Source organism: Anser brachyrhynchus (genome assembly GCF_964034855.1).
Source record: "Anser brachyrhynchus genome assembly, chromosome: Z".
NCBI classification, from domain to species: domain Eukaryota; kingdom Metazoa; phylum Chordata; class Aves; order Anseriformes; family Anatidae; genus Anser; species Anser brachyrhynchus.
The window spans coordinates 13,559,648-13,586,220 of NC_137697.1; the positions used below are offsets into that span (position 1 = coordinate 13,559,648).

The window sequence follows — 26,573 nt, forward strand, 5'->3', positions numbered from 1 at the left end:
AAACCAAATTACTAAGTAAGAATAGCATTCAAGAATCTCCGACAAAAAGGCTTAAAACTAAAAAGGCACATGAGTCACTAATGCTGTTAAATGAAAACTAGAGTGTGCTGACCTGTTTGAGCTACTGTACCAATAAAGAACAGAAGTTCTCTACACAAATGTCACAAGATTGGCTTCAGCATCAGAAGTCTGACTAATGAATCACTAATGTGACGTAACAGTGGTTGATACCTTGTCTCATAACAAAGTACTAGAGAAGTATTCATTTCTCAGAACTGATTCAAAGTACTAAGAATGAATCATTCTAAAAATGAGATAAGATCCAAAATTTTATTCATAAAAGAATACATAAACAGCTCAAGTTATATTTTGTAGGCCAAAGGTAAAGCTAATGAAATTCCTCATTTATTTGGGACACTGGAAGCATTATAATATAACCCTACAATTTGATGTTGATACCATTGTCCCCTAATTATGCACTTCAGATTAACAGGAGTCTATGCTTAGCGTTAAGTAAACATAGTAGTTACACAGTGTGTCTTCTTTGCTACACCCTCCCCTTTCCTTTGGGTACCTAAAAAGTTTTACCGTCAATAATGAACTGAATCTCTCAACGCATGCAAGTGCATGATGAAGCTGGTTGTGCTGTTAATGTCTCTGCATGCTGGATAACCCTACTGTCCCCATAAGCAAGCACAGGCAGACTGAGTTGGGTAGTGAAGGGAATGGCAAATACCCAGAAATGCGTGTGAAGCCCATTGAGTTTCAGTTTTTAACAGGAGTTAGATTCTGAACTGCTTTTGGAACTCCTAAAAATCTCCTTAGATGCTGCTTTGCACTGCGAGAAACTAAAGTCTCTGAAAATTCCATTTCAAGCAATTTTTCCACACAAATCAAATTTTTGATAGGATCTGGATAAGTATGAAGCAGCAGGAACAGCATCCCAAAGGCATATGGAGACCTACAAAATAGTCAAATAGTCAACATGAAGAGAAAAACAGCACAAAGACAAAACAAAACAAACAAACAAACAAAAAACAAGGAAGCAAAGCAAAACAGAACAACAACAACAAAAAAAAAAAGAATAACATTTTTAAAAATATATCTGAATTTCCAGAATACTGCAATATAACAAAAGCATCTGCCTGCTATTCACTGTATCCTCCCTGTGATCTTTGCAAGTCTGAGACAGTTCCATTTAATGTTTGTAAGGTGTCAATTGCTTTCAAAATATAATGTTGATTACCCTGCAGTCTTTACATAGACATTTGGTCTTAAATACAGCATGTACACTGATATACATGCAATACGTACGAATGAACATCTGTATAAAGGCTGTGAGGCAATGAAGATTAAATGCTAACTTTATCTGTGAGCTTTTCGTAACTCCTACCAAATCAGCTGCCCACAAACCACAGGAGTTCACCACATAAGCAGATAGAAATGTTGTTTGGAAAGGACAGAATGATGATTTCCAGTTCATAAGATATTTATCCCAAGACACATTCATTCATCTGTTGCACATTTAAATGTCTGCTTTTAGCCACTTGCTGGAGCAATACTGAATCGAAAGAGCATCTCTTTCTAATAACAGCTTCATTCTGCACTGACTTACAAGCAGTCACAGTGTAATCTAAAGCAGTAGAAACAAAGTGTGAGTTCAGGAAGTCCAAGCCACAGGGAAGGAGATTCTGCAGCAGAGATGCAGCTACCCGGGTGTGATTAATGGGAGTGCAGAGCCCAAATCCCACAGGAGGTAAGGAGAAGAGAAAGACAAGAATGGTACTCTTCTTTGCAAGGACTGTCTGTCTGCAAACCTGCCTTGCGGCTATGAAGGGCTGAGTTTCATGTATTTCTTTAGCACATCACCAGACAGCTTTCACTCAAGGTTTACCATGTAATCCAGGACTTATCTAACGGTATTAATGAATTTTGATTGTTTTTTAAGAAGGAAACTAATGGGAGGAGTGTGAAGCATCTCTGTAAGGTTTGGGGACTGATTCAGTTAATACAGTATGAGAAATCTTTAATTATAACAATTACAAAATTAATTATGTTTAATTTCGATTAAAAAAAACGTGTGGGCATTTAAATCAAAGAATGCTTGGAAGTAATTTATCCCAGTTTGAATGCTTTCAAACTGTTTTCAGGCATATATTAGGTACTTATAACCTTCTCTTTTAGCAATATGTATAGTCATGCATGAACAATTACATCCTATAGACTTTAATTTGATGGAATTTACTCACAGACATCCTTCCTAGGACGGAACATGCTCCTGGAACAGGTTATGGTTTGATCTAAACACTGTCAGTTTGGGTTCAGATTGATCACTTCCAGTAAGGAGCTTAGTAACAAGTTCCTGAAATGAGAATTCTTCACCTTCAGAGACCACTATTCCAAATCAGTGCTTTGTGCTGCAGCCCCCATGAAGGATGTGATGGATGCTGAAGGTCCTGAGACTGCAAGACTGATCAATTAGGAGTTTTGCAGACTAGTCCATATCTGTGTGTTTTGTTTTGAAATGATTATTCATACGTTTCTTAAACAGTTGTTGTATTCACTGTAGCATTTACATGATACACTTGATGTCAGTATTTCTGCTCAGCAGTGCTTTTAAGCCCTAAATTGCCTCTGTCCAAGATGCAAATAAGAAAAAGAGAGCCTTTACCTAGTAATAGCAGGTCAATAAAGTATGAATGTTTTACATATCCCTAAGGAACTTATTTTCTGACTTTCTTACTGAGTTTTTATCTTTTTTTTTTTTCCAGATGCATCTGGTCTTACCATATAAAACTAAAGCAGTACTGTCATTTAAAAGAATTAGTCTGACAGTGTTTTCTGTCTAGTGATCTGTGATACCTACCTTTAAGTGGTATTTGGTAAATATTTTAATAAAAAAGCGGTAAATTTGGCAATATTTTAAGGGCTCTAAGTGTATTTTTCTGTTAATTACTTTATATGAGTTTTGCTAATGAGTGGTGTGCAATGGCAAGCTTTGGATAAAATCTTATATTACCCAGAAGGAAAAAAAGTATAATCCCAAATGATTGTCACAGTCCCATATGACTTCTTTATGCAAAATCACATGCAACATGTATACTTCCTATTGCCTTAGCTGCCAAAACCATTGTCATACATACCACTTTGGCTGTCTGGAATAAGCATTAACTGTAGCTAGGCATATTCACTAATCCCCCCTGCAAAACCAATATTAAGATCTTTGCCAAGACATAGTATCCCACAAAGTTGGCTTTGAGATATTTTCACCATTTCTAGGAAGTTCTGATTGCCTCATTAGAAAATTCTGGCCTCCAGAATAAAACTTTGTCAAGTGTCTTTACACCTCCCTGGCCTGTGTGTAGGTAGTTGGTGTGTCATCTACCCTTACATCACAACCTACACACTGTTGGTGTGGTGCTTCCTAGCAATGGAAACAGATTAATCTTTTTGTGCGGTGAGATTGCTGTCATCTACTATTTTCCTACATCGCTTTTTAATTGCTTTAGAAAAGTGGCTAGAGCTCCCATTAGTGATCAAGGCCCATTAGGTTAGGCAGTGCTTGAAATCTAATCTTCTCATTCCCTGCTCAATGACCAAAATTCAGTATTTTTCTTGTTTCATTTCTGTAGTCTGGGCTTCCTTCCTCCACCTGGCATGTGTACCGAGATACTCTACTTGCCAGACATTTCTTATACACATAACTAAATCCACTAGTCTTTCAAGAATTTACAGTGAAATATATATGTCTGCATGAGGAAGTTGGCCTAGAAGGCTTTAAAAGCATGTCACTTCAGTTTTCATATTTCTACCAGCTCATTCTGGAAAGAAAAGTATTAACTCTGCAAATAAATTGTTTTCAGAGTGAGGAATACAGATTTCATTTATCATTCTTTAACTCATTGTCATAAAAACATTAGTGAAAACATATCACAAAAGCCTTCCCACATGAGTTTTGGAAGAGCACTTTTTTTCCAAATTGAAATTTCAATTTGATCTATTTTCCTTTTTGGTGATCTTTATAAATAAATAAATAAAATAGATATATAACACAGCCACTGGTTTTTAGGGCCTCTTGCTTACCTGCTATCTCTCAGCTACATCTTTTGCTTCCAAAGAACCTGGCTAAAATAATCTCATCTTTGTTGCCAAAGGCTTTCTTATTACATCTCTCAGAATCGTGATCAGGCGTATGTTGTTTAAACTGGCTGAGGCGAAAGCTGCAAAGAAGCAATGTGTTAAACAATTCTCAACAAAGATTTATCATCCAATGCTAACTCTATTGCTCTCTGAGTCTGTATTATGTTTGGCAAAGAAACTGTAATGAAGATCAGAATGATAAATACAGAAGATTATTAAGAATTTTTTAGATTTCCAAAGAATTTCTTAGATTTCCAAGGAAACTGAACTAGGCTTAACATCTTAGTAAGCACAAATAGTTTCTTGGGAATGACTATAGGTTATACAATAGATATTTTCATTGATAGTCCAGAAAATATTCCACCTCTAAGCAGGATTCCAGAGACTGATTTGCCACAAAAGGGTAGGAATTCTTCTGCCTTCAAAGCGTTTGTTGGTACAGCTCTTATTTGTACTTTCTTCCAACTAAAGTTTAAAACTCATCCCACAGTTGGTTCTCACTGCCAAGACACTTTCAGCACAATGGACTCAGAAGATGCACAATATACAATGTTGGAAATCCTTGTTTACCTTCATTAAGTGTACCCCCAGAAGCACACTGGCAACAAGGCGACAGAAGTATTTTTCTTTCCTTCCTCTTTTCCAAGTTTTTCCACTTCTCAGATCTAAGGCCCAATCTGCTTTCATTGCGAAGGTAGTCACACAGTCTTTGATGTAGATTATTTCTGAAAAACTCATAATCCGCCAAAGTTGGAACAGCCTACTGTCTTTCTTAGAAAGAAAGCAGAAACTGAAACATCACTTCTATGTACCAGGCTAAGCTGTTAATTTAAGAAAATAGAAAATAAGTATGTTGATAAGCAAAACTATTACCTTCTCTGTCCTTGTGATACCCCTCTATACCTCATGTGTCCTTGTGTTCTGATATAAGCTTACCAAATTACCGCTAAATAATGGCAGGTTCAAGAACCTGTCCCCCATCCTTTCCTTAATGATACTTAATTTTCCCTTACTCTGTCTCTTCACATCTTGTCTTGATTATATGACTTGGGGCCAGGTCTGTGTGTGGTTTTATATTTAGGAAGGCCCAAGCACCAAGTGCTACCGGAATCCTACTGTTATAGTCTTTTTCATTGTTTGTGAGCAGCTCTGTAGGCGGGTAGTGATCAGACCATTCTATATTTGACTGGAAGTTCAGGAAGGAATAGGCTGGGAAGCTCTGAAGGTGGTCCACCAGCATGACCTCCTCTGAGCCTGACCCTTCAACCTGACACCTGCAGAATCAAAATGGCTCCACTTTGACTGCTCTGCTGTGTTAGAGGCATACAGAAAGCTTCTGCTCTTAGACAAGGTAGAGTTTGGGAATTTTCAAAAACCATCAGGATATTTCACCCTGCAATGGCAGTTGTTCAGGAGGACAGACGTCTTCACAACAACAGCCGTCCCTCTCCTTCCCCCTTCCCACCTTTTATTGCTGAGTGTGCCATCTCACTCTATGGGATATCCCTTGGTCAGTTCAGGTCAGCTGCCCTGGCGATGTCCCCTCCCCACCTCTTGCCCACCCCCAGCCTGCAGGCGCTGGGGGGTTTGGAGGCAGTCTTGGTACTGTATCAGCACGGCTCAGCAACAAACACAGCACCGGTGTGACACCAGGGCTGTTCTAGCTACGGGTGCAGAGCACGGCACTGTATGGGCTGCTGTGGGGAAAGGGAACTCCATCCCAGCCAGAAATAGCATACATCTATAGTGCAAACAATTACTAAACCTTTATGATATACAGAATGTTAGGAATAAACATGTGCATTATACTGAAAGAAGAATAAGAAGCATCCAGACATGTGAAGGCTCTTCTTGGAGGTAGGTCTTTATCTCCTGTTCTCACTCTGCCTGCCTCTTGCTAGAGCAATACTGAATCAAAGACAAAGGAGGAAGGAGGAGGGGTGCACAGGCTTCCCGGCCAATCCAGGAAAACCTCCAGCTGCAGTAAAGCACTGTGTATTCAGGTGACTCCCTTCTTCAGAAGCTATCTTCAATATAGACTGTGCCTTGTGTGGACAGACACCTCATTTTTCATATTGACCCCATTCTGATTTATGTTCCCTTTCTCATGCATTTAAACTGCTGATTTAAAAACTTAGCATTTGTTTAGGAACATTCTCTGGGGACAATTAATTTTGAAAAGAAATGCAAGTTTTCACTTTTCTAAAAAATGAAGCCACATAAATATCCTGGAACATATTCCAGTTTCTCTTAACTTTTTTTTTTTTTTTTTTTTTTAATAGAGCATCCCTACAGCTTCAGCCTGTAAAATGTAGACCATTTATGCTAGTTATGCTGTAACTAGGTATGCTATAACTAGTGTGACTGTTGACTAGATGCAACAACCTGTATTGCTTCTGTATTTATCATTTTTCACTATTACTTAACCAAACATTAATCTATGATCAGCTGTGCGCCTATTCCTGTTTTACAATAGGAAGGAGGAGGGAATCCTTTCAAGTAACAAGGTTTATTTTAGGGTTTATTTTTAGCAATAGCCTTAGTCTTGAAAAGTGGCATTTTAATGCACCTCTACTGCAAAACAGTAGGAAAAAAAAATCAAAAGCATAGAAAATGTGATGACGATTACCTGTAAGAAAAGTTTGCAAATTCCGTTGTGCTCTGTGTGCTCGAGGTAAGAAAAGCTCTTGGTGACTGTGTGATGCAGGACTCCAATAGTGCAGTAAAGACAGAAGGCCAGTGAACACCAGCCTGCACAGAACTGTACACAGCACTTCTCCCAGATTTTCTTCCAGCTTGTGACTGCAAAGCTCAGAGGTTTCTCAGTGGTTCAGTTTCACATCAGACAAATCCAGCAGGTTTTGGCTGGCGTGACTCTGAGCAAACACAAAAAAACGAAATGAAACTCAGGAGACTAGAAAGAAAATGTTTATAGCAAGCCCCAGCAAACTAAAACATAGCAATCTTGAACAACTGTCTCTGTGAAATTGTTTCTGAGAACTCAACATCAGTTAAAAACATGATAAATCTTTTACAACCTGTTAATATATGCATGATTCACAGTTGTCTTGTAGATGTATATGGATGCCAAATTCCCTGCAGAACAGTAATGTGTTGGCTATTGTACTTCTGGTTTCTCTCCTTACCCAGCAGAAGGATGAAAACAATCTTTTGCAAGAAGAACAACTTCCACCAATAACAAGTGGAAGAAAAAGCTTTCAGTGTGACCTACATTTCTGCAGCTATTGTTTTTTCCACTCCACAAAGTTTAGTTTAGTGAAACTGACTATTCAGGAAATATCATGCTTTCTATATCCAAGTGTAACAAGCATTGTGAAATGTCATGTTTACCATGTTCGAGTGTGCTGGGACTGTCCAAGCTTCAGCAAATATACGCTGTGGTTAAAAACAAGAAAATGCATGTGGGCAGAAAAATAACTTGTGAAAGTGTAAGAAAGAAAGAGAAGATGCTAGGGTAGCGAGAACTGGGCGAGTAAGAAGCAAAAAGGAGGGAAAAGTAAAGTTCCTGATGAAAACTGATAACATTCTGATCCTTCTGCGTGTAGTCTCCCTGAAATGTATGGTGTGGATGCACAATTCCAAAACCTTCTAAACAAACCCCACGTTGCAGTTTTCAATAACTCTGAGCTTTTTAACACTGCACTCTTTTTTAGTTTGCAATGTTAAAAAGGCAGAAGAAAAATGATGCGTCAGGCTACAGTGACTGTAATGCACATAATGTACTGCAGCTTTTAATTCTTTTTGATATTGCATCTTCACAGTGGTCTTGGGCTCTGGTAAACTTGCTTGAACTTTGGACTTTGCCTGAACCAGCTGAGAAAAGAGAGGCAGCAGTAATAAGTCCAAGACACTTTTTTCCTCCCCAAGAGGGACTGTCGGGACAGGTTTATTGTATGGTGTAACTTTGGGCCGTTCTGTTGTTTTCCAACCATTTTTTTGGGCTAGATGAGGATCACTGGGATGCAATGTTCCCCAGCCATAACCTGTCATGCCCTGGCTGGCTGATAGACTATGTGTTACTTGAACCAGTAACAGTGAAATCATTGCATTGTTAACTTCAGGATGTGTTACCCACGCAAGTAAGCACAGAAGGTCCCACACAGGTTTGCATAGCTAAACTCTGCACCAAACTCTGTGTCAGCACATCTTCACAGTTTACCAGATTAATTTAGGTTTGGTTCCATATTCATGTTTACAGCCTCCACATCCTGACTAGCACTATAGACCTACCTGTAAGTCTAGAAAGATTGATTTTGTCTGCTTGCCATCTCCCATAACTGAGGAGGTCCTTGTGATACCTCTAATCAAACCGGTCTATCTAATCTAAACAAGTTTTTCACCGTGCAATTCAATAATTAAAAGAAATAAAGTAATAATAATAATATATGTGTGTATATATATATTACATATATTTATTTGCAATATTAAAATAAATATATATGGAGCGAAACATGCCATCATAATTATGATTTAGCCCAGTGTTTATGTTTACTGATATTCAGAGTAGAGATGTATGAAACTTAGCACTTGTATTTTGAACCCTCCCAAAAGCCTCCCAGATTTTTGTATCAGAGCTATCGCAACTCCAGTGCTTGGTCTTGTACTGCTCAAAATGACAATATGGATCCATCTTTGCTCATCTGTGTTTGGGTCTTACTAATCTCCCCATACATGGTACCATGGTACCATGGTACCAACCCTGGTACATACCATAACACTGTGTTCTCATGCAAGCAAAGAGCAAATAGGAAAAATTATGACAAAAAGCAAGATTAAAGTGCTTCATAAATGTCTTCTACTGTTCTTCCACTGTCTGTTTGGGAGATGAGCAACTCTTGGGTTGAGAATTTCTGGTTTCAGATATGCTCAAGTTGAATGCTTCTTTTCAGTAACCTACAGGTTTATTTTATTACAGGTGCTTTATTGCTTATTGTTTTTTTTTCTTCTTGTTACAACTGCTTCTATCATTACTATTGCTATTATCAGTCCTGATATTATCACTTTATTGCTATTATTACTTATTATCGTGTTATTCAATAATAATACATCAAGACTGAGTCACTGTAGAGAGACACCTGTGGTAGAGATCTCATTTCTAGTGTGATTGGAAGGTCTCTGACAATCAATTCATTGGAAACCTTGCATCAATTATAAGAAATGCAGGAATAGAAGGCACAACTCTTATTTAGCCTGTGTGGGGAGGCAATTAAAGGAAACATGACAGAAGTCTATACTGAGAGAAAGTATTTGTTGGTCACTATTTACAGTTAGAGTTATAATATTTATCTGTGAAAGTCTATGCCAGGAAAAATCTTTAATAGATTCTTGCATTGGCAAGGCAGAGTCATTGTGGATAATCTCCACTTCCTTGAAGCAAGATAAGTTTGGGTTTATTTTTGTTAAACAGGGCACTTAGGATGACCATTGGTAATTCTTTGATGGAAAACTTCAATCAGAAGTACTCCAGTTCTTCAGATTAAGACCTTGGCCTTTGCACAGGTCAATTAGTCGGTGAGTCAGAAGGTCTGCATGAACATCTAAATTGTCTATGGACCCTACTGGAAAGATTTGCAAGATTACCCCTTTGACACAGCGTTGATGGAGAAAGGGTAATAAAGACACCTACTGTCTACCTGCCAGACTGTTTATATCGTGCACTGGGCACAGCTGACTCCTAAAGATGTTGAATTTAACAAATGCAGTCAAATGTAGCAGTCTTATAAACCAATTCCACACTTTGAAGCAATCGTTGGTGTAAAAAGACCAAAAAAAAGTGCTAGTTCTCCCAGTCATCTTTTCAAACCATCATTAACTGATTCAATTCATATTGGCATTATTGCAGAAGTGTTTTTAGTAGAAGAAATTTAGAAAAAGATGTAATAGTGGCTCCATACATTGTCTGATAACACAAAGTACAATTCCCCTTGGTCACATGGACCTTCTGTCAAGGTTTAAATGGCTGTATACTTGGTGGTTCCCAAATTACATTTCATAAACAGTCACAGCCACAACCATATAAAACAGTGAAAACTATCAGATTGGCAATTTTGTCTGCTTATGGCTTGGAAAAGTCAGAATCATTGCAAAAATTTAAGGAGGTCCCTTTTCAGTACTTCTAATAAGAAACAGTTGTTCTCTACGAGAAATACAGATCATGAAACTTTTGTGGTGGTCTAAAATGTTTGGGAATCTGTCTTCTTCTAATGGATGAGTAATATTCCTCCTTTTGAAATGCAGCATCAATTTCTTTTTTAATGTTCAAATTCTGCAAATACATTAATGTAGATTGACGTGTACTAATATATATATTTAAATTTATGTGTGTATATGTGTGTTGTATATACCTTTTGTATGTACAGATATACATTTATACATATGTACATGTATATACAAATATATGGCTGAGTAGCTCCTTAGAAGTCAATAGAATTAGACAGTTAAGGAGTTAAACAGTTAAACAGACAGTAAGACAGTTAAGAAGTTAAAGACAGTCAGGAGCTTAAGTATTTTCATAAATTGGATCCTCAGCCTGCTCCAGATGATGAAAATATGGGGGACATGATTATTTAATTATTTCAGCTGGATAAGAAAGTTTATTTTTTTCTGTTCATTTGTCTTATATGGGCTTTTATATGGAGTTTGAAACTTCCAATTAAAGCATAAAATTAATAGACACAAATAAGATCATTTTTAATTTATTTTTCCTAGAGGATCATATATTCCATATACACTTTTCTGTTTGCTTAGAAAAATGCACTACAATCTATGTATGTGGAACAGAAAATGAGATTACAGTAAATCTTATGTGAATTTTTTTTTTTATGGCAACTTGGATATTGAGTTCTGTAGACACATTCTGAGGGGGGATTCAACTTATGCTATCCTCCATCTTTGTTTATTATACTCTGTGATACCAGAATTGTGAATGGAGTTAAATCTGGTTGGTAATTAGGCACAAGCAGTGTTCCCCAGGGCCAGTACTGGGGACAGTTTTGTTCAATATCTTTATCAATGATTATGATGAGGGGATTGAGTGCACCCTCAGTAAATCTGCAGACCACACCAAGTTGACTGGGAGTGTTGGGTAGTAAGCAGTGCAGTGCTTGAGGGTAGGATGGCTCTGCAGAGGGACCTGGACAGGCTGGATCAATGGGCTGCATGCAATTGTATGTCATTCAACAAGATGCTGCACTTGGATCATAAAAACCCCATCCAGAGGTATAGGCTTGGAGAAAAGTGGCTGGAAAGCTGCCCAGCAGAAAAGCACCTGGAGATGCTGGTCAACAGCCAGCTGAACATGAGCCAGCAGTATGCCCAGTTGGCCAAAAAGGGTGATGGCATCCTGACAGGCATCAGAAATAGAATGGCCACTGGGATTAGGGAAGTGATGGTCCACTTGTATGTGGTACTGGTGAGACCACACCTCGAGTACTACATTCAGTTTTAAGCCCCACACTACAAGAAGGATATTGAGTTGCTCAAACTTATCCAGAGAAGAGCAATAAGGATGGTGAAGGAACTAGAAAACAAGACATATAAGGAGAAGTTGAAGGAACTGCCTCTGTTTAGTCTAGGCAAAAGGAGGCTGAGGGGAGACCTCATTGTTCTTTAAAACTACCTGAAAGGAGGTTGTAGTGAGGAGGGCATTGGTGTTTTTTGTCAGGTGGCAAGTGATAGGACATGAGGCAATGGCCTCAAGTTGTGCCAGGGAAAGTTTAGATTGGATATCAGGAAGGGTGATTAGGCACAGAAAGGGTGGTTAGGTATTGGAACAGGCTGCCCAGGAACATGGTGGAGATGGCATTGCTGAAGGTATTTAAGAAATGTGTAGATGAGCACATACGGACATGGTTTAGGGGTGGACTTATATTAGCTGGATGGTTGGACTCAATAATCTTGAAGGTCTTCCCCAACCTAAATGACTTTATGATTCTGTGATCTAATAGCAAGCTACCAGATGGTGTTTTATAGTGTCCTGATATAATATGAATTTTATAGTGTCCTGATATAATATGAATTTATAAGGGTGTTCTGTAGAAAAGTGCCTATTTAGTATTAACAATTTACAATACAAATTAACAATACTTAATTAACAATTAAGTATTTAACAGTCAGTTCAGATTCAGCTTCTCCTCACAGGTTACACTGAAACTACAAACAGAAGATAGTAGCAATAAATACAACTAATAAAGCCAGAATGTCAAGAAGTCATGTGTAGGTCCTGTGTAAACAGAATATTATCAAAGAATCAGAGAATGGCTGTGGTTGGAAGGGACCTCTGGAATTAATCTAGTCCACACCCCTGCTCAGGCTGGATCACTTAGAGCATGTTGCACAGAATCACAACCAGGTGACTTTTGACTGTCTTCAGAGAAGGAGACTCCACAACCTCTTTAGGCAACGTGTAGTGCTCAGTCACAGTAACAGTGCTCAGCCGGCCCTCACAGTAATGCTCTTCATTATGTTTAGATGGAACTTGTGTTTCTGCTTGCGCCTGCTGCTTCTCCTCCTGTCTCTGGGTACCACCAAAGAGTTTGACCCCATTGTTATGACACCCTTCCTTAAGATATTTATATACATTGATAAGATCCCCTCTCAGCCTTCTCTCCCCCAGGCTAAACAGGCCCAGCTCTCTCAGCCTTTCATCATAAGATGTTCCAGTCCCCTAATAATCCTAGTAGCCCTCCACTGGACTCACTCCAATAACTCCATGTCCCTCTTGTTGGGAGCCCAAAACTGGACACAGTACCCTAGGTGAGGCCTCACCAGGGCTGAGCTGAGGGGAGGATCACCTCTCTCGACCTGCTGGCAACACTCATCCTAATGAACCCCAAGCCACTGGCCTTCTTGGTCACAAGGGGCTTACTGCTGGCTCATGGTTAACTTGCAGTCTCCCAGGACCCCCAGCTTCTCTGCAGAGTTCCCTTCCAGCACGTCAGTCCCCAGCCTGAACTGGTGTATAGATGTGTATAGACGAAAGAGAGAGATTCTGATACCTTCCCACCAAGCTAGGCATTTGAATATAATATACAGGTATCACATGAAGCTTCAAATTCCCTGGTCAGGTGCCTCTTCACGTGTTAGCAGGGCTATGTCCAGGTGTAAAACTTCTGATATTCCTGAGCTGCTTGAACCCCGTTTCAACTCAGTGTTAAAAATGTTCTCCCTTCTTCCCCTTATGCAGGGCCCAGCTGCCAGGTACATTCAGAGCAAGCAGATGGGACCAGTCCTCACACAAAAAGCAGCAAGAAGTGAGACCTTCCACCCAGCTGGTAAGTTTGCAGACCTTAATATAGTTAATTTACTGGTGGGATGTGATACGAATATGAGAGACTTATCTTTAAATCCCTTCTCCTTGATTTGGGAGACAGGATTGAATACGAGTCCAAAAGAAATATTTAATGCTCTGCTGTAAAGTCAGTCTTCACATTGATTTCTGCTCTGTTTAAAGCTACATACAGTATTGTCCTAATCTAACAACTACTTTAATTGTCCCTCTTTATGCTTGCTTTGTGTCCTGTGTAGGAATAGTCCAGAGGCAGTGTGACTGAAGGGACGAACACAGCACTGACATGGGAGCTCCTACAACCCAGGTAGGAAACATCACATGTGTACGTGCCCATTCCTGGCACCAATCCCAGGAGCACACATCAGACAGACCATATAGACCAAGAGGATGCAAAAGTACCACAAATGGGTTTTACAGAAGACACTCGGCTGGGGTCAGGTCTGCCAGTAGGAAATAGTAAATACTTTTCACTGTGACTAGGGCACCTCTATTCACATTGCAATCATCTTCCTCAAAACTATTTCCCAAAGGCAGATGCTTTCATCCATTCTCTCAATGCTTTAGTAGCTAGCTCTTAAACCGCAGCTTGCTGTGAAGGAAATGGTTGTCTTTATAAAGCTGTTGTCGCTGAGCATTCTTGGAAGGGGTCTAAGACCAAGAGGCAGAGTACAAAAGAAAGCATGTTTACGCAGCCCAGTGCCTGGGAGAAGTCCTAAGTTTTGACCTCTGCTCCTTGGGCTGTTTCTTTGCTTGCCATTAAACAATCATTAGGTTTGGTGCCGATGGGGAAAGAGTTAAGTGCTGAGTGAAAGCAGACACAGCTGACAAGGACAGAAATAGGAAGAACAAAACAATGAAGGGCGTGTGTGCGTGTGCGTGTGTGTGTGTGTTTATGAGGGGTTACTACCTGTGCTGGAACTTGTGTAGTGCTACTGGAGGCAGAATGGAGGGGCTTTGTATCTTTGAACAAAGATCAGGTAGGCAGAAGTGCCTGTGGCTTGCAAATTAAATTAAAACACAGGTTGTTTTTTTTTCCTGCTTGGTGAGTTGTTAGGTGGCCAGATAATGGGGCAAAGGGGCAAGAGGAGGGGGAAAAAAGGAGATGTAACACATGCAAATACAGACCTAGAGAGATGTCCTGTCGAGTGGTGCTTAATATTACCTATGCCTCCCACTCAAAATGTGAACTGCAGACCAGATTAGATCAGGGAATGCTAGCCATGTCCAGTACAAAATATGTTTTGTTTGGTTTGGTTTCTTTTATAACACAGAGAGAGGGAGCATAAGTTCAGGGAGGTAAGTGAAAGTTCAGGGAGATTTCTCCACATTCATGAAACCTGAGTTCATAGTCGAGTTATTGAGTCACATACAGATGAGGATCTTGCCTGGTCAGTTCAAAAAAAAGCAGTCCAGCCCCATACCCTTCCCCCTGTAAGCTCCTTGATGTTCAGTAGGTGTGGTTGGGTGAAGAAAAGCCAGACCAATACCAACAGCTGCATGGAATCTTTCCACGGCTGAAAGGTGAATAATTAACTCTCTTATAACTGCAGCCCCTCAGGGGGAGGTGAGTCACTAGCCCGATTTAGAGTTATGTTATCTTGTAATGAACAATAAGAGGGAAATCTATACGTGTCTTGACAGTTCCAGTGAGACTTCGATGATCTGTGCCCCAAAAATCTCAAAAAGGGAGTTGATCAAAATGCACTTCTAAGAAAATAACTGATTTTCTGCATACAGTTCATCAGTGGATAAGGAAGATCATTTTTATAGGGATATGAGATTTCCTGAGAATAATGCTGAGGATTAGACAAGAAGGAAAAAAAAGTGGTTTGGTTTTAATTGGCAACATTGTGCCAGTATCTAAAATTAGATACAATCAGGGTGAGAATTAAATTATTTCTGAGTCCAGTCATGCTAATACTGTTGTATGTGGATGCTTGGGATAGAGTGAGGGGTCCACAAAAGGCTAATATGAAAAATAAGCCTGCTGATGGGTGACTTAAAAACCTACTAATACATTTTTTCTCAATGGATCTGAATGTCCACAGGGAAATCTCCAGCAGCACGTAAATTCAGAAAGCTTAAAGGCTGGTCTAAACTTGAAAAATCTTCGCATACATTAACTACGCTCATTGAGAAAAGCCATATAAATTGATTCTCCTCATATGGAAGGAAAGAAGATTGGAGCCCTTGGGTCCTGCACAAGGCAGTGCCCTTCCTGCTTCTCCTGGGGCTGCGGCCAGTTCATTTAAGACCATTCAAGTTCAGAAAGTGGCTCATGGAAAATACCAATGTGCCACTTTTTACTAAACCTTGCAAAGACAAGTGAAGTGGCTCTGTGCTCACTTTTTCCTGCAACTAAATTGCTACCAGCTTCATAGACCTGATAAGACCCTTTGGTGGATCAGCCCCACATCGTCACAGCTATAGAGGGTCATCAGCCTCATTCGTCATTTCAACATATCATGCAGTCATGTTCTGATGGAAGGAGCACTTCTTGAGTTTTTTACTTTCCTCCAGCCAACTTACAAGTAGTACGAAGTGACTCAGGAGGGAGTTGTGTTTGTGTCTTCCCAGTGGGGAATGAATCAGATCCGTGTGTGAGGGGAAGCAAGTGACCTGAGTGAGTAAATTAAGGGCTTTTCAAAGCTTTGGTAGGGGTTTAAAGAGGAAAAGAAGTTGCAAAGACTGCTTTAAATTATGTTTCTTTCCAAGAAGCCATGACACCTCTATTATCTGAGTAAAAGTAGGGTGTTTGCAAGTAGTACACAATGAAACAGGTAATTCCATAGAAAAATGAAAAAAGAAATAAAGAGCATAAAAAACAACAGTCTGAATCAAAGCTGCTCATCTGCTCTTAATCCTCATTAGTGGTTATTAATTCTGATGACTGTATTGCTGACTAATTAACAACTATAAAAGAGAAAAATTTCCCACATGGTCCACAGAGATACCAATGTCCCATCTAGGGTCAACAGACTGTCACTGGGCATGTTTTAATTATTGCTTTGTCATCATCGTATGTTCAGTTCATTACCGCAGATGGTCCAGATCTGCAGCAGAAATCCTGTGATCAATTTAATGTTTTGTTTTGTTTGTTTTTCCCATGAAAATGAGAGTAGCCAGTGCTAAGAAATGGAAGCCAGGATGCTAGACAGTGATTCAAGAAAAAATGAAAAGTTGAGAGTAAAATAGAGTGCTGAGGACTTTGAGAATAAACATTCATCTTAGCAGGTTTCAGAATGGTAAAGAAACCTCTAAGAAGCCTTTTGCTTTTTTTTTTTTTCTTTGAAGAAAGAACAGGAAGGAAGGAAGGAAGGAAGGAAGGAAGGAAGGAAGGAAGGAAGGAAGGAAGGAAGGAAGGAAGGAAGGAAGGAAGGAAGGAAGGAAGGAAGGAAGGAAGGAAGGAAGGAAGGAAGGAAGGAAATGTGCTGGAAGATCATAGAGAGCCCAAGAAAGCCATGTCCTACCATTACATAAAATGAAGCTCTAAGGCTTGATATGGATTTCTTTTATTTGATCACCAATATGTAGTGAAAAACAACACATTTAAAGGATCTACACTGCAATGAAATATTTTTCCAGGCAAAAAAGCCCATAAACAGGACATCCAGGCAAGCTCTTTGTCTAGCACTGTTCCACTTAATTGTCCAAGCTGGAGCTCGACCCCTGAGGAACTTCAGCCATGCTGCTTGCAGCATGCTCTTACTTTAACTGATATTTCAGTGACTTGTTTTCTCCCTGCCGTTCAGACAGTATTTTTTTTAGCCTTGACAGAATGGCTAGACTAGGTAATCCACGCAAACAGCTGCTGCATGCAATGTGATCTTTTCCCCAAACCTTTTTAACAAAGACTTCTGAAACGTTCTTTAGTTTTGGATATGTTGGAAATATCCAGAAGCTAAAATCTCTCAATATGAAATGCAATTGACATATCAACTGTCTGACCATACTGCTTTTAGCTTGAGAAGTGTCCCAAGAAGATTAACAGGAGCAGCATGTTCACAAAACCACTCCTTAATCAGAAAGCATTCATCAGAAAAATACCTCTGTTTCAAATGACTTTCACAGAGGATTTTCTTCCTGAATACCAGCGTTACTGTCTGTAGTAAGAAGAAAGATGCTACTGATTTTTGTAGTGTGAGATTTGCAAACTTCCAAACTTAGTCAAAGATAACATATTTGGTATTTTTCATTGTGATGAATTTTATAAATTGAAATTATTGTGTTTTTTTTTCAATCATAGGCATTGCTGTCTAACAGAATGCCTGTATGAGCCCAAGTAACATTAAAGTAAGTGTTGCAAATACTGAAGATATAAAATAGCATTAATAGATCCAGGGAGATTTAAAAAATGAACAGGAGAAAAGAAATAAAGGGTCAGTCTTTAGGCAGGCATATGAATATAAGGGAAAACACATTCAGTGGAAAGCAGGAATTTGGAAACCAGTCATTTTGGAGGAGTCAAGAGGTGAGAGTGGACAGAAAGTTAGACGTGCATTGGAAACAGGATACAGCATACAAATAGGTAATTCAGCTGTAGATTACACAGGCAAAGGTAGCATCCTCAGTGGGCAGGATGGCAAAAATCTGTTTCCAAACATTGTGGGTATCATGCCATCCACAACACTCTACTATATTTTAGGAATACAGGTTCTGAAAAAAGAAAAAGGTGCACTGGGGAGCAGTGAGGGAAAAATATAAAGGAGTAGGGGTGTGGAGAATTGATTTTAATAGGTAAGATTAGGTATTAAATCTGTCAGATTTGGTTAAGTGAAAAAAAAAAAAAAGCCACATGGATAAATATTTAAAAGGTATCTAATAGGAAAGGAATTATTTTAGGACAATCAAAATCCTAAGAAAAAGAAAGAAGGATGGATATGAGAATGAGGTGTATCAGACTCTGAAATGGTCCCCTGTGGGATGAGAGAAAAACCATTCTCCTAGTGAGAATGACTTTAAACGAGACTGGATATTATTGTAGTGACCAAAGGGGCAGTTGGAAATATCAGCTATTTTTGAGTAGGCAACGATCCAAATAAAATAATTTTATGAAGGTCTTATTTGTTGCTGAGCCACACACCCTTCCTTTTTTTCAGTAAGATCCATCAACTAATGGAGTCTCTTTCAGTGCTCTGCTATTGCTGGTAACACAGTGAGTTAATTAGGAAGTAGATATATGAACACTTTGCCACCCAAATCTGTGTCTGTCCAGCATCCCTAAATAAAAGTAATGAGGTCTGCTGTTGCATGGCAATAGCATTACTTTGCACTATATATTTCCATATCCTGTGCTCTCCCAAGCTGTCTGCTTGCTGCAAGTACAACCCCCTGAGGAAACTGAGGAGTCAGAACTACCAAGGTAATGCCAGTAAACTAAACCTTTAGGCATTTCTTTGCTTTGATCCAAAGAAATGCATGTGCTGTGCTGTTTGTACCCTCAGAACAAATGGCAATCTGGGAACTAGCATGGATATTTAGAGCTGGTATTTAAATAACATTACTTGGGAAATTCCCACTGCTTAAGAAAAGACCAACTAAAACAAGAGTTTTCTTTCCCAGAAGGATGAGACAGGTATAATGAGGATTAGCAGGCATAATTGATATCATTTCTGTATCCTAGAGGATTGTATGAGTCATCTTTCTAGTCACGTCCTCCCTGTTCTTAGGACTGATGAGAGTGAAAACGTTGCTGTGAAGTGTAAAGGGGCAATATAAACATACTGTGCGATACAAACAACCGATTACAAACGAATAACTTCATTATGCCACATCCATAATAATTCCTCCTTTTTATATAGCGCTTTTCATCTGTAGATCTCAAAGTGCCATACAGATGGAAAAACTCAGGATGTAAAGCAACTCGTTTGAGGTCATTCAGGTAGACAACGGCAGCTCTGGGAATAAACCACAGTGCCTCACCCTGCATTATGAATGCCCCTCCTGTGCAATCCTGGAAAGGATCACAGCAGCAAGCGCTTGGAGAGAGAGAGCGTGTAGCTGGAGCTGAAATCAGCCTGAGTCTGATCATAAGACCACTGTGAATTAGAAAGGCCAAATTCCACCCTAATGTGCAATCTCTCTTAAAATCAACTGGAGCTTTGTATTTAAGTATTTCCAACATTTTCCTTCCCATGGTGCCTGAGTACCAGTGAAATTACATCACACTGAAACAATCTGTGAGGATGATTCCTTACTACTTCCTATTAGCCCCAAGAGCCACTACAGATTGGTTTATTTTTATCTTTGTATCGCTTTTTTTAATTGCACATAAACACTGGGCCTAATTCACTAATCATGCTAGAAAATGGAGAAAAGGATTATTTACTACCTGAAACTACAGTAGTGCAGTGATGCCTCTGGCCTAGCAAGTACAAAAATCAGCATGAAATGATTTCAGTCTTGACTGTGTAAATGATTAAAAAGTGCAGAAAAAAATTCTGCAGGCATCCAACATCCCCAGTTCACACTAAGAGAACCAAGGCAGATAATACTCGCAAACCCTTCATGTGATTAAAAAATAAAGGACAGAATGTGAGAGAAATCAAAACACAATATATCATAAATTCCAAAACTATAAATTGCATTATGCCTGAAATTTGGAAGGTAGAACACATCCTACAGATTCCTGGAAGGGAAAAAAAGGCGCTGATCCTGAAGCCACAAGTCTAGAGTTCCTCACTGGCTTGGCTGTGGGCTCCCTCTGTAATCTTGGGCATATTGCTTTACTTCTGTTTCCTCTCCCACATTGTGGGTGTGCCTACATCGCAGTCAAAGTGGGATATTAAAGCTTGTCAGCCCAACTGAACTAGCTTCAATCAAGTTAGCTTATGGACTGTTATTAATGTAGCTGTAGTGCGGAGTTAGGTACAGAGTAAATTCTTCAAAGTGCATAATGAAATTTGGGAAAAATAGGATCTGAACACTATCAGAGCAATCCCACTCATCTAGATTTCACATTATTCTTTATTTTATGAACCGAATACTTTTTTTTATTAAAAAACAAAACAAACAAAAAAACCCCACATATTTTCTGATTAACAGTAGGAGTTGAGCCAGAAAAGGAAAAAAAAAAAAAAGAATAATAAAAAAAATTATGATGAGATATAAGAATCATTTAAGGGATTTAGCCACATGCTTCACATTAATGTGAGAGCTCTGCTCTGGGATCCAGATCTTAAGAATGGGAGATCTGTTCCTGAACTCCATCCAAATCATATTGTAACTAGGGCATGAAATGAGATGAGTTAGTCTTCCACAGGGGTAAGACCAGCTGAGAAAAAGTGTGTTTCAAAACTGTGAAGACATTTTAATGGAAAGTTGCTTATTACTATGTCAAAGTATAGCAACTGGTAAATATAATTGTATTAGGCTGCAATTACATATATGTTAAGAAAACACTCGTGTATCATGTGGAGGAAAAAAAATGATCTACTTTTTCACATGAAAGCACAGCAACAACATAACTTAAAACACTTACAGATCAGTGTCAAAAGCAATAACACAGCAATGGCACTTCCCCCCTCCAGCTAAATTGCTCTTATGTACTCTTAAAAACAGCATGATAGTTAAAATATAAATAATGGATATTAGATGGAAATGATAGTTGCAAAGTACAAACACATGTAAGAGAGTTGCTTTAGAAAGTATAGCAGGAGACAGAGTAAGAAGAAAAACTTTATTAATGTCAGAAAGATGCAGTGAAATATTTAGTGAACACATGTTTGGGATAAGAGTCAGGATGAGGAGCCAGATGCTCAGCTGGTGAATGTTGATGCAGCTCTTTTTAAATCAGTGGGACTACGCTGATTTACATCATCTACAGATTTTGCAGCTGGCTTCAATACACATACAAACTTTGAAAGTTATCTGGACTTACCTGTGCTCTACTCTCTGAGAAAAAGGCTGGAAGTCTGTTGGGATCAGGATTCTCAAGGAGATCTCTTGTGTTTCTGTGGGCTAGAAACATGGTGAAGACAAGTATTATTGTGGTTAGGACAGTATTTCTACATTTTCCTAGCCCCGTGGGAAATCAAAATGCATACTAAAAGTGAATAATTAACCTAACATTGTAAGCCTTCAAGAAGCATTCATTCTTGTATGATTCAAGCTGTATTTTATATGAATCAGTGTTCCCCTCCCTACTTAAATGTAGACACATTATTTCTGTGGTCTGGAAGCTGAGATCGGATTTCACCCATAATGATTTTAGCTGCCACACAGCTCATCAAAACTGCAATTATAAATACCAGTGTTTTTCTTTTTCTGGAATGTAGACTGCATCATACCAGATCCTGCCAAAAGATGCAAAATTAGCACTGCGATGGATATACTTGTGCAACCTCGGGGGAAAGACAATTAGGGAATAAGGAATAAGAGGAAAGAGGGAGTTCTCACTGCCCAAATGACCAAAAGACTAAATCATCTTTACATCCATCTCCTGCCCTGTGAGCTTCTGATTCTGCAAAACCTTTGCACTGAGAAACCGCACGTCAGCCTCAAAAGAAGTGATGATGGCTTGCACGTAGCAAGTTTTGAGGTTGATTAGCAATTGCCCAGTAACGTTCATGGGTGTGATGAGCACTCAGAAGAAAACCACCAGATTTCTCTCTTTCTTTCTTCTTTAAGCAGCATGTCACTTTTGTGTTCCTATGGAGCCACCTGAAATGCTCAGGCTAGAGTTAGGACAGCTCTCCAAATTCACTTGGAGGCCATCTGTTACCAAGAAGCAAGTTTTAATGTTTCTCTCCTGTTTACATTCTACCTGTGCCGGCTTGCATTAGACTTAAATCTCTACTGAATCCATGACAGGTGTAGCAAACAACTGTAAATAATACCAGACATCTTAGCACTCTCACTGCAGATGGAGAGATAGGGGAAGCAAAGGCCAATCAGACAGACATACCTGGAAGTGCAGCGTTATCGATCCTGCCTCCAGCTTAGGGCTGGTCTGGGGCTGGCTCAGTTCCTCATTCCAATCCGTGTGGAAATCGAATATACATTTCCCATCTGCTCTTTTTGAAGCAGTAGCTCTACTTTGACAGTGCTTTGAACTGTCTCCCAAATTGCATGAAAAATTCCGCAGTGCGTTCTGTTTAATCACACTCAGAGATTTTTGGGAAATAGTTCTGATTAGTTCCAATATTATTAGAAATGGTACGGCTATGCTTTTACACATAGGGTATATAAATTTTCCAGATGCATAGACTTTTATAAAGTGACCAACTTCAACATTGATGAGGAAGGCAAGAGAACAGGGAAGAATGTTTATGAAGATTTTAACCTGTAGAAAAATAAAGACGTCTGTGAGCTGCTCAGTTTCCAGCACAGATGGGAGACAGACTTACAGGACATGGTTCCGGAAAGTTTTAGCGCTAGCTGAAAGGCTACGAGGACTCTAACTTACTCACACTGTAGCTAATGGAAATTAGAGGCATGGGACACAGCATCGGTCGTGTTTTAGGAAGAACAAGCCTAAACTACAATTTTTCTAAAGACTTCAGATTCTCCTGAAAGTATTTGTGTAATGTCTGGCTAGCCAAGTAGTTTCAGATGTTAATTGAATTCAGCAGCTCTATTAATGCAATCAGAAAGTAAAGTAGTACAGATGCAAAGGTTCAAATATGTGTTATGATCTCAGCAAACCAGAGGACTCAAGTTATTGAATATGAAATAAATAAAGTTAGGTTTGCCTCTACGATTTTACTCCTTGCTTCCTCATGATGACTGTACCAGCCAGCCAGTGGAAATCCAAGCAGCAGTTCCATTATCTGGATTTTGTCTACACCACAGAGGGTTCTGTTTGTTTTGTTTTAAATAAATGGATGTTATTAAGCTGGTTGTAAAAAAAATGGTAATTTGTCTATTAAAAGTCACTGAACAATTTTCCCCTCTGAATCAAAGTAATTACAGGAAAATGTGAATATTTTGTGTGTCTGCCTGCTTTCCTTTCATAAGCAGTTGTTTAAAACATGGAAGCCCTATGTGGTAATTCTGGAAGACAATTTCATATGCTGCAACATAAACTTGTGATTGAGAAAACAAATCAGTGCAGCCCACACAGATTAAAATTGTTTGACTGGTAGGCATTAAACTACAACTGTAATCTGAGAATCATTGTGCCTTCTGAAGTCACTCTACCTTCTGTTCTTTGTCCCTCTCTCATTAGACATCTTCTATCATTAACCTGAGGTGAAACATAAAGTTTCTACTGTTAAAATTTATGGCCCATGCTTACATTGGAGCAATCATAAATAGCAAAAAGAGGGATGCAAATAAACTCCATATTATTTGGTCTTGCATGGGCTAACAGACTATATGTATACAGCCAAATAGAAAATCGAGAATAGAGAATACAGGTCATATTTTAAAAAAGATGTGTACTCCAGTATGGTAAGCAATGACTTAAAAAAGATAATATGTGATATTGGAAGAAAATGAGCTGTTGGGATAAACTGAAGCTTCCAAGTTATATGCCTGGGCAGGCTGCATCAATTCTGTGAATGACAGAAAAGAAATGCTGCTACAGCAGCCTTACCTGCCAAACATGACCACACGTCTGCAACAAGTAGACTGGTACATATGGAGAGTCAGGGCACAATGGACAACTGAACATGCAGCAGAGCGGGCAGGAACTCGCACCCAACAGCTTTAAGCTGCTGCTCCACATGCAACTCCATGGCTAAAGGCTGTGTGGCTTCAGAGCCACCAGGAGAGGTGGTGTGGGAGAACACTCTGCCATCCTGTCAGTGCAACTTGCAATTAGCCCAGGCCAGCCTGCAATTAGCACTGATGTTGCTCTGGAGAAAGATTTCCACTGGGAGGGCCACAAACTGAAGGTATACCATAAGGATGCAAAGACCCCACAAACTGTAGGCTGACATCTCATTTAAGGGGAAACCGTGCTCAACCAACATATGCCTTCTATGAAGGCATCACCAGCTGGGTGGATGGGGGGAGAGCAGTGGATGTCATCTACCTTGACTTTAGCAAGGCTTTTGATACTGTCTCCCACGACATCCTGCTAACAAAGTTGAGAAAGTGTGGGATAGAGGAGTGGACAGTAAGATGGGTTGAGAACTGGCTGACTGGCCGAGCTCAGAGGGTGGTGATCGGCAGCGCAGAGTCCATCTGGAGACCTGTGACTAGTGGTGTTCCCCAGGGGTCGGTGCTGGGTCCGGTCTTGTTCAACATCTTCATCGACGACTTTGATGAGGGAATAGTGTCCACCCTCTGCAAGTATGACGATGATACAAAGCTGGGAGGAGTGGCTGTCGTGCCAGAAGGCTGTGCTGCCATTCAGCGAGACCTGGACAGGCTGGAGAGATGGGCAGGAAGAAACCAAATGAGGTTTAATAAGAGCAGCCGTAGAGTCCTGCACCTGGGAAGGAACAACTGGACATATCAGTACAGGCTGGGGGATGACCTGCTGGAGAGGAGCTCTGAGGAGAAGGACCTGAGGGTCCTGGTGGACGACAGGTTGACCATGAGCCAGCAGTGTGCCCTGGTGGCCAAGAAGGCCAATGGGATCCTGGAGTGCATTAAAAGGAGCGTGGCCAGCAGGTCAAGGTAGGTGATCCTCCCTCTACTCTGCCCTGGTCAGGCCTCACCTGGAGTACTGTGTCCAGTTCTGGGCTCCCCGGTACAAAAAAAGACAGGGATCTCCTGGAAAGAGTCCAGCGGAGGGCCACAAAGATGATATGGGGCCTGGATCATCTTCCCTGTGAGGAAAGGGTGAGAGAACTGGGTCTGTTCATCCTTGACAAAAGAAGACCGAGAAGGGATCTTATCAATGTCTATAAATACCTGAAGTGTGGGAGAGAAAGGGATATGGCCAATATCTTTTCAGTGGTTTGTGGGGACAGGAACAGGGGCAATGGCCACAAAATTGATCACAGGAAGTTCCACACCAACATGCGAGAGAACTTCTTCACGGTGAGGGTGACTGAGCACTGGAACAGGCTGCCCAGGAAGGTTGTGGAGTCTCCTCTGGAGATATTTAAGATCTGTCTGGACGCCTACCTGGGCAACCTGCTCTAGGGAACCTGCTTTGGTATGGGAGGTTGGACTTGATGATCTCTTGAGGTCCCTTCCAACCCCTACAATTCTGTGATTCTGTGATGCTGTGATCTCCTGCAAAACAGAAAGTAGTGTTGTGTACAATTAAAGGAATCTCCATCAGGAATAAGGAAGTCTTCTGAAATGGCTGCGCTTGATTTTTGGAATATTGAGTGAGGAGGACTCATCACGTATCTTAGGTCATCCACACAGACTTATTCATGCTGGGTTTCTTTACAGTAACGAGTGAGGAGTAGGCCCCTTTATGGTGTGATTCATTTAGGGAAGACTTCTGAAACCAATCAGATGAATTCCACCCTGAAAGTGACTTTCTCTTCAATGTCATATAGGTACCCTTGGACGAGTAGTTCACATTTGGTCAGTTTGCTTGCACTAACAGTATATTCTCCAGTGTACACAATTCTGAAACAGGTGGGTACTTCACAGAATAATCCAGAAAGAACCATGAGAATTAACACATTATTGGGAAATTATCCTGGAGTGCATTTGGAAGAGTGTTGCCAGCAGCCCAAGGGAGGTGATTCCCCCTGCCTCTACTCAGCTCTGGTGAGGCCACACCTAGAGTATTGTGTCCAGTTCTGGGCTCCCCAGTACAAGAGGGACATGGAGCTAATAGAGCATGTCCAGAGGAGGGCTACTAAGATGATGAGAGGCTTGGAGCACCTGTTGTACAAGGACAGGCTGAAAGAACTGGGCCTGTTTAGCCTGGAAAAGAGAAGACTGAAGGGAGACCTCATCAATGTGTATAAATATCTGAGGGGAGGGTGTTGAGAGGATGAAGCCGGTCTCTATTCAGTTGTGCCCAGCGACAGGACGAGAGGCAACGGGCACAAAATGAAGCACAGGATGTTCCAGATGAATATGAGGGGGCACTTCTTTACTGTGAGGGTGACAGGGCACTGGGACAGGTTGCCCAGAGAGGTTGTGGAGTCTCCTTCTCTGGAGATACTCAAAACCCGCCTGGATGCCATCCTATGCAATGCACTCTAGGTGATCCTGCTTGGCAGGGGGGTTGGACTAGATGATTTTAGGGGTCCCGTCCAAC

The 26,573-nt window shown here is 40.2% G+C and overlaps 2 long non-coding RNA genes across 2 annotated transcripts; one reads left to right on the forward strand and one right to left on the reverse strand.

Moving 5' to 3' along the window:
• Positions 1-825: 825 nt before the first annotated feature.
• Positions 826-23,636, reverse strand: LOC308185745. The gene is made up of 5 exons (XR_013943714.1): positions 21,330-23,636; positions 6,770-7,016; positions 4,711-4,865; positions 4,084-4,220; positions 826-961 (listed from the first exon to the last, which is right to left on the reverse strand). It is a non-coding gene; the product is annotated as an uncharacterized lncRNA (long non-coding RNA).
• On the forward strand, positions 961-16,818 carry LOC308185747. Its single transcript, XR_013943716.1, has 4 exons — positions 961-1,756; positions 13,346-13,433; positions 13,687-13,754; positions 15,499-16,818. It is a non-coding gene; the product is annotated as an uncharacterized lncRNA (long non-coding RNA).
• Positions 23,637-26,573: the final 2,937 nt, after the last annotated feature.